The sequence below is a fragment of the Sapajus apella genome, unplaced genomic scaffold (assembly GCF_009761245.1).
Source record: "Sapajus apella isolate SASKATOON/1434 unplaced genomic scaffold, GSC_monkey_1.0 scaffold5, whole genome shotgun sequence".
Classification (NCBI taxonomy): Eukaryota; Metazoa; Chordata; class Mammalia; order Primates; family Cebidae; genus Sapajus; species Sapajus apella.
The window spans coordinates 7,143,992-7,153,656 of NW_022436945.1; positions in this window are offsets into that span (position 1 = coordinate 7,143,992).

The window sequence follows — 9,665 nt, forward strand, 5'->3', positions numbered from 1 at the left end:
CTGCTGGTGGAAAAGACTGTATGCTTCAGGGTTGCTGTGCAACAGGGTGCACCCAGCTAAAGAACAAACATTTAATAATCTGCCATGCCCAGACAGCACCTATGTCCAGATATGTCTGAGCCAGACCAACACATCCTCCCTGTCCTGTACTGTTCCTGGATCCAGCTTTCCAGCACCCTCAGAACTGGATCCCTCAGCCCCAGTTGAGCTTTCAGATGAAGGCAGCCCCAGCTGACATCTGACAGCAGCCTCGCGAGAGACCCTGAGCCATAACCCCAAAATAAGTCACTCCTATATTCCTGACCCACAGAAACTGTTCTTTTAAGCCTCTAAATTTTGGGGTGATTGGTTTACACAGCAATAGATAACTAACACTTGGCTTCACCCCACTACTGCTAAATCAAGATTGGGAAAGTTTCCAGGAATCCATTTTTAATAAGCTCCCAGAATGATTCCTTTGTTAAGAAACTAAATTTAGAGGAAGAAGATCAAAGTGACATCTCTGGGAATCCTGACATTGCGTTTCCATGAAGTTTACAGTCTTGTGAGTGAAACTGAGAATAATCACACCAGTGTTATCTAGTTGTAATTATAATCTGGGTTTGAAGGAAGCAGGAAATGGTTTGGGCAGCAATTTTAAGAGTCACTGAAACATCCAACTTATAGCTAAGCCCATCACACTTCTAGCTAAACTGACAGCTCCACCTACTGGAAATTTTAAAAACTTTTCTCGTCTGAGTTTTTTTTTTTCTTTTGGCAGCCGAAAGCCCATTATTACCATCAGCTGAGATGCTGATTCAGCTCATGTTCGCATCTTTGATGCTTACCAGCTGTTGACTACCTAAATTGCAAGCCCTTTCATGCACCTCCAAAGGAGTTTAGTTTAGAAGATCAGAGAGCAAAAGTAGCTAAGGAACAAATACGCACACACAAAAAGTCATGGTACAAACATATATTCAAAATGTTGGATCTGCTTCTACCCATGGAAATAAATTGTTTTTTTTAAAAAAAAAAAAAAAAAAGAAAGAAAGAAAGAAAAAGGTAGGGTGCCGTGGCTTCTGCCTATAATCCCAGCATTTCAGGAGGCTGAGGCAAAAGAATTGCTTGAGCTCAGGGGTTCAAGACCAGTCAGGGCAACATAACAAGACTCTGGCTCTACAAAAAATACAAAAATTAGCCAGGTGTGGTGGCACATGCCCATAGTCCCAGCTACTTGGGAGACTGAGGTGGGAGGATCACTTGAGCCTGGAAGTCAAGGCTGCAGTGAGATGTGATTGCACTCCAGCCTGGGTGACAAAATAAGGCCCTTTCAAAAAAAGAAAGAAAGAAAGGGACAAAGAAAGAGAGAGAGGAAAAAGAAAGAAAAGAAAATTAAAGAAACGCATTCTGCGTGAAATTTGTATTAACCAAAAATTTATTTCTCCATGTAAATATTTTAAATATTTATTCAAACAATCACCAAATTATTAGCCTTGCCCAGTGGCTTGCACACCCAGTGAGGCTTGTCAGAGCCTCTCTGAGGCAGAACAGAGCTGCTGGACCATTGCAGGGACGAGGTGACAGTGCACTGGTGGGACCCTGAGTGGGGGATACGGGAGTCCAAGGGATAAAAAGACTTCAACATCAAATTTACTGGTCCTGATTTCTGTGCTGTTTCCCTGAAAGCAAACAGGCACTGGGCCCACTCATAAATGTTGCTTTACATGAAATGGACAAGGTCACAACAGGAAGATGAGTGCAGTCCACTCAATCAACAGCAAGGTCATCCTTTCTTGACCTGAGTGTCTGCGTTCTTGTGCCACACCAGCTTCAGTCCCTGACATGGCTCTGGCATAATACAAAAAAAAAAGAGAGATGACAAGAGGAGGGGGCAGGGGACTGAATCCCCCAGCCCATTACAATGGATTCAGTTCAAGCAGACCCCACACAGGTTCACAGCAGCCCACACTGCCCAGGGAAGACCATGACCTCCTTCCCTCCCCAGGGCTCCTTAACGTTGCCTGAACACTTACTATGCTGTAGCCTTGCTTTACAAGCATTGATTCATCTTCACAACTTTAATGAGGAAACTTCTATTATTATGTTCATTTCACAGTTGAGAAGAGTGACGCATAGAGGAAGTCCTCCCATTCAGCAGTTACTCTATGGCCTTACTATGTGCTGGCACTGAGCTACATACTGTGAGTTACAGGAATGAGTTTAAAAGACAAGTTGGTCAGACACGGTGGCTCACACCTGTAATCCTAGCACTTTGGGAAGCCAAGGCAGGCGAATTGCCTAAGCTCAGGAGTTCGAGACCACCCTGGGCAACATGGTGAAACTCCATCTCCACTAAAATACAAAAAATTAGCCAGGCGTGGTGGCACACACCTGTAGTCCCAGTTACTTGGGAGACTGAGGCACAAGAATTGCTTGAGCCCGGGAGATAGAGGTTGCAATAAGCAGAGATTGTGCCACTGCATTCTAGCCTCGGTGACAGAGCAAGATGCTGTGTCCAAAAAATAGATAGATAAATAAATAACAGACATGTAAATGGCACTGCTCCTGTCTCATGGAATTTATTTCTTTTTTCATTAAATCATAAAGCAAAACTTGCATTATTTTATTTTATTTTATTTTATTTTATTTTATTTTGGAGATAGTTTCTTACTCTGTCACCCAGGCTGGAATGAAGTGGCATGATCACAACTCAAGCGATCCTTCCACCTCAGCCTCCCAAGTAGCTGGGACTAAAGGCACAAACCACCATGCCCAGCTAACTTTTGTATTTTTGAGAGGGACGGGGATTCGCCATTATGTCCAGACTGGTCTTGAATTCCCAGGTTCAAGCAATTCTTTCACTTTGGCCTCCCAAGGTGCTAGAATTACAGGAGGGAGCTGCCACATCTGGCTTACATCATATTCTATCATAACCTACATCATGCATGCTGTCTTTCAGTTGATATTGTACTATGAGAATTTTCTCATGTCACCAAAAATTATTTGAGAAAGTGATTGTTAATAATTCTTAGCACAACTAGGTTGTGCTAATTAACTGTACAGCTTATTTGCAGTCTGGCATAATATAATAAGAGTGGTCTGAATGCGTGCTCAAATCCTGACTCTTGCTGCTTCCTAACTCTGTGACGTTGGGCAAGTAACTTCTCTCTTTGCCACACTCTTCTCAACTGGGAAACGGACATAATAGTAGAAATGTCCTCGTTAAAGTTGTGAAGATGGATCAATTCTTGTAAAGCAAGGCCTACAGCATAGTTAGGATTCAGTCAATGTTAAGGCAGAGAGACGGAAAGAGGAGCTGGGCAGGGGACTGAAGCCCCCAGGCCATTACAGCAGATGCAGTTCAATGTCAAGTAGATCCCACATGGGTTCACAGCAGCCCACTCCCCCCAGAAAGGATCTGGACCTCCTTCCCTTCCTAGGGCACTCCTCCCATTCAGCAGTTATTCTATGGCACACACCGTCTTGTATCATAACATATGGTGATTACTTAACAATTCTGTACTGTTAGTCTTTTGGGTTGTCTCCAAGATTTCCGTAATGATGCAGGAATTTCATTTGTTATAATTTTTTGTCTTTGATGCTGATTATCACATAACACTTACAATATGGAATTACTAGATCAAATGGTACAAAGCTTTAAGACCCTCAAATGACTTGTCAGAAAAGTTCTGCTACTGGGCTGGCCACTAGCAGGGCCTGAAATTACACTTTACCAATTACCACATGCATTAAAAATTATTGCTACTTTGGTAACTAGTATTAATGTTATCTCACTGTTTCAATTTGCAGTTCTTAGATAACCATTGAGATGGGATATTTTAATTCTTCTCTTACTTGGATTTTCAGTCCAAATTGCTTTACCCAGAGGTAAAAAAGTAATTTGCAAAAATGCTGTAGGAAATTCTGCCAAGAAACAGAAAACTGAGGCGGAGGCCAGAAAGAGACTTGCTTAGGCCAGGAGTATCTCCAGACTATATAGAGGCTCATTCAATGCTAAGAACATTCTAGAAAAACAGTAAGTTTCGGGCCAGGCATGGTGGCTCATCCCTGTAATACCAGTACTTTGGGAGGCCAAGACAGGTGGATCACCTGAGGTCAGGAGTTCGAGACCAGCCTGCCCAACATGGAGAAAGCCTTGTCTCTACCAAAAATACAAAAATTAGCCAGGCGTGATGGTGCATGTCTGTAATCCCAGTTACTCAGGAGGCTGAGGCAGGAGAATTGCTTGAACCCAGGAGGTGAAGGTTATATTGAGCCGAGATCATGCCACTGCGCTCCAGCCTGGGCAACAGAGTGAGAGAGACTCTGTCTCAAAAAGAAAAAAAGAAAAGAAAAGAAAAACATTAAGATTTTCCAATAATCCCCTGCACAGAGTTCCAGGACAGCAGAAGCCCCTGGCACTGTAGGATTTTCTCTCTAATGTGCTTTCTGTATCCCCACGGAGCTTTGCTTCCCCCTGTCTGTCTCTAAAATGCCCCCAAAAGGCCTTTATTTTATATCTAAATGACAGACTGCCTAAAATGTCCCAAATGGCCTTTATTTTACATCTAAGTGAGAGTATTACAATAGAAATTGAGCTGAGGGGGAAAAAATTTGACTCAGCACTAATTTCCTCCCATGGACGGAGCCCCGGAACTGACCCTTCCCAGTTCTCTCGCCAAGCCCTCAGGAGAGGATGTTGGTCACACTTTGAATGGCAGCATGAGGCTGCACCATTCACTTCACTTAGGCGCTTTCCATTTTCTGGGACTTTTAGCAGCTGTGACTTCAAAACACTCATAGGTGGCAGCAACATATTGCCCAAGTCCCCAGCGAGACACGATCTGCCACAGAACGTGGCCACTTCTGGCTATTCCAGAAGGGTGAGTGGCAATATTGCTGCTACCTTCCAGTTGCAACCAGTAGAAACTGTGAAATTAAAAACTAATGGCTTTGGGGCAAATAAAAAATGCAGAAGTCAGAGGCACTGTTTCCCAGGGAGGCCCACTCTTCCTTCAAGTACAGAAACTACAATAAATACTAACCAGCTGCCACCGCATTGAATACCCACGGCCATGCCGTAAGGGAGATGGTAACACTCCCATTTTACCGATGAGGACACTTCATCGGTCAGGGACCAGCCAGCAAACAGAACCACTCCATAGAGGGAATTTAATAAAGAAGATGGGTCATCTCAGAGACAGAAAAATTCAGAATCCAAACAGGGGACGATGAGGCCACCCAGAGACGAGCAACAGTGAGAAGCCACTGCAACTCCAGGGCTGAGAGTCAAAGGAAGAGCCATGGGCAGGCCCTGGGGAGCTGTTTCCACTGAGGGAGGAGCAGCCAGTGGGAGCAGGGGAAGCAGAGGAGACCCGGCCACGGCCGAAGACATTACCCCTGCCTCTGAGATGCCACTGAGGCAGGAGAAATAATGGGGATACGCACTTCTCTCTCCCCACCCTCCTCTTCTCTACCAGGCCCCCAACTGCCTGACCCGACAGGAAGCCAGGGGCAGGGGAGCCTGGAAAATGTGATGCCTGATGTGCAGACCGGGACCCAGAAGGGCAAGGGATAAATGCGAGAGAAGAGGTCAACAGCTGGCCGACAGCTCGTGGTCCCACAACTACGATGTGGCAGGGCCAGGTAGCGAACCAAGTGCACCTGAATCCACCAACCTGCAGCATGGAGAGGCCACCAGGGAGATGAGAGGCAGACAAAGCGACAGAAGACAGGAATGAGCAGGAGGAGATGGTACTGTCGTGCCCTCCTAACCAGAGAACCACACAAACCACCAAGGGTGGTGCTCGGTTGTGGACGCCGGCTCCCTGACTCACTCGCATCACTTAGTAGGACTGTGCAGGATCGTAAACATCTCCAAGGCTGTTTCCCATCCACTCATTCAACACTTACTCAACACTGAACAGGTGGAGAGACAACGTGAAAAATAATGCTTCAAGGGTTAAAAGAAACTAATCTTCATTCCTCCTCTCCTCTATGTTCATACCCCACCAGGAACACAAAAAGGTAGAGGTGAGAAATCACTTCTGCATGGAAAAGAAGAGGGCAGGAGAATGAGCACCACACGGCCCAAAGTCCATGCAGCAGACCTGCCCCGGTCCATATGTTCCAGTCTTTATTTACAGTCTCTTCAATCAGATAAATCCGTCCTTCCCCCTGTGGTGAGGAGCAAGTGAGGCCCTCAAGAGAGGAAAAGATACATTCCTGCAAAAACCCTCCCATCTTTAAGGATAAGTGAATGCCTTAAGGATATACAAGGAAGAACGTAGGTAAAACCCTACAGCAGACGGCCCACGAATGCCACATATCATTAGGACATTCAGGGACCAAGTGCCAATGTTCAATCTCTCTCTCTCTCTCTCTCTCTCTCTCTCTCTCTCTCTCTCGTATCAGTCCATTTTCACACTGCTGATTAAGATATACCCAAGACTTGGAAGACAAAGAGGCTTAATTGGACTTACAGTTCCACATGGCTTGGGAGGCTTCAGAATCATGGCAGGAGGCAAAAGGCACTTTTTACATGGTGATGGCAAGAGAAAAATGAGAAAGAAACAAAAGCAGAAACCCCTGATAAACCCATCAGATCTCATGAGATTTATTCACTATTACGAGAATAGCACAGGAAAGACTGGTCCCATGATTCAGTTACCTCCCCCTGGGTCCCTTCCATTCCCACGACACATGGGAATTCTGGGAGCTACAATTCAAGCTGACATCTGGGTCGGGACGCAGCCAAACCAAATAAGGGTCTCACTCCATTGCTGGCTGGAGTGCAATGGCATAATCCCAGCTCCCTGCAGCCTCAACTTCCCAGCCTCAAGCCACCCTCCCACCTCAGCCTCCCAAATAACTGGGACTACAGGCATCTGCTACGATGCCAGGCCAATTTTTTTTATTTTTTGTAGAGGTGAGGGGGGTGTCACTATATTGCCCAGGCTGGGCTCGAACTCCTAGGCTCAAGTGATCCACCCACCTCCGCCTCCCATGGTGGCTGGGAGTCACCATGCCCGGCCTTTCAATGTGCAAGCTCAACTCACACTTAGTATGTCCCACACCCTGTCCATAAAGAATCTCATAGACTTCGGTGCAAATTCTGGCTTCTTTCTATACCAGCTATGTGGTTTGGGAAAATGACTTAATCTCTATGATCCTTAGTTCCCTCCCCAGTAAAATGAAACTAATATCTACCTCACTCAGGTACTTAGTCTGGTTCCCTAGAAAACAGTGAGAAACAAAAGCTTACGTGCAACTGGAAATCATCAAGGTTAAAAATTATGTTCTTCAAAGGGCACCACCAATAAAGTGAAATGACAACCCACTGAATGAAAGAAAAATGTGGCAAATCACATATCTGATAAGGGAATTGTATCTAGAGCATATAGAGAATATAAGGGTTCAATAATAAAAGGATATCATTAAAAATTGGGTAAAGGGGCCGGGCACAGTGGCTCACGCCTGTAATCCCAGCACTTTGGGAGGCCAAGGAGGGAGGATCACCTGAGGTCAGGAGTTGGAGAAACCCTGTCTCTACTAAAAATACAAAATTAGCTGAGCATGGTAGCACATGCCTGTAATCCCAGCTACTCAGGAGGCTGAGGCAGGAGAATGACTTGAACCCAGGAGAAGGAGGTTGCAGTGAGCCGAGATTGTGCCATTGCACTCCAGCCTGAGCAACAAGAGTGAAACTCTGTCTCAAAAAAAAAAAAGTATTGCTACATGCTGTGTAACATGGATGAAACTTATGTTCCCATTATACTTCCAAATAAAATTAAAGACAGATAATAAAAATAACCAATACTTTCTGAGCACTTCTTTTTTGAGACAGAGCCTCACTCTCACTCTGTCACCTGGGCTGGAGTGCAGTGGTGCAATTTCGGGTCACTGCAACCTCCACCTTCCGAGTTCAAGTGATTCTCCTGCCTCGGCCTCCCAAGTAGTTAGAACTACAGGCGCATGCCACCACGCCCAGCTAATTTTTGTCGTCTTAGTAGAGACGGGGTTTCACCATGTTATCGAGGATGGTCTCAACCTCCTGACCTTGTGATCCGCCTGCCTCGGCCTCCCAAAGTGCTGGGATTACAGGCATGAGCCACCGCGCCCGGCCCTTTCTGAGCACTTCTATATGCCAGTCCTTTGAATTCATTCATTTGTTTAATCCCTGGAGATCATGAGAATGCTCCCATTTCTCATATGACTGAAATATGTAAGAAATATTCTCAAGATTCTATAGCAAGTAGGTGGAAGAACTATGTTCAAATGCATGTGACCTGACTCAGGGTCCCTCTATAATTCTATATTGCTTCTAGTTGTAGGTTATATTCACACTGAAAGTTCCAAAGAAAAAGTCACAATTTAATGGAACAGACCACATTGGGTTCCTCTCCAGTACTCTGCAGCCCCATGACATGCTGCTCTATTCCTAGAAGCTGTGTATGCTCTCAGCTTCTAGGAACGTGCAGGCTGACCTCCAAGCTGGCAACAGCCCATTTGGAAGAGGGCAGAAGCCACAATCTGGAATGTAGCAGGAAATTAGCACCCAGAGGCACGCTGCCTTCAGGCAAGTTCAGGCTGAAGGAACCTAAAACTCAATAAGCCAGACTTCAAATTACATGTATTTGATCATCTCCCCCAAGAAATGATGCCAGCTATAAAACATCTCTGTGAAAACAAACAGATTCAAAAGGCTGGTAGATTTTTCCAGATTCTGTTCCAGGATAAAGTTATAAGATTCCAATGAAGTACCTAACCGAAGTTGAAGTTGTCTGTACACCCATTCTCCTCCCATGCATCATAAGCCCACTCACATCTTCCCTACTCTCCATTACTCAGTTGGAACTGTTTGTCGGGATCACAGGGAACTCCATACAGCTGAATCCAATGGTCAGTTTTTATAGCCTTTGTCTTACTTGACTCCTCACGGCATTCAACACTGCTGTTCATTCCCTCCCTTCTTGATACTATCATCACCTCACTCCTGGGACACCACGTTCTTACTTTTTCTCCTCCCTTATTGATTGTTCCCTCTCTGTGCCCATTTGTTGATTTTTTTCCTCCCTAATCTCAAAGAAATTCTCTTCTCTTCTCACATATTTAGTGTATTGCCAATTTCAAATTTATTTCATCTCTGTTCCAAAGTCATCCTTCATTGGCTGTTCTGCAATAATGGAGCTGGATTCTGTAAGCATTTCTCTTGCACTGTTAATATGATGTTCATTTTTGCCAACAGAGAGTGCTGGAAGAGGGGACTTTCGTTTCTGGTCTGGTGTGCTTCCATATGGTTCCTGCCACATGGCCACCATGTACGTATAAGGGACATCCAACAGCACTTCATGCACCATGGCAGGGCACTTCCTGCTTCCCAGTGGCTGTAAACCAACAAGGGCCCAGGCAACCCAGCAAGCCCCGCTCTTCAGTGAGCCACAGCCATACCTTCTCCAGTGAAGCTCAGGACCCCTGGAAGGGACCTACCTTCCAGATTTGTTCCTTGAGTACTGTCCCTCAGCCCAAGAATTTTCTTCAGGATTCTCATTAACCTTTTAGAATTAGTCCTTGGTCCTTGATAATTCTTTATATTATGCTTACCTCATTCACAATACTGCACAGCTTCTAGATCCTGCACTATCCTCAACACAACTGCCAGAGCAATCTTTTAAAATATATCATGT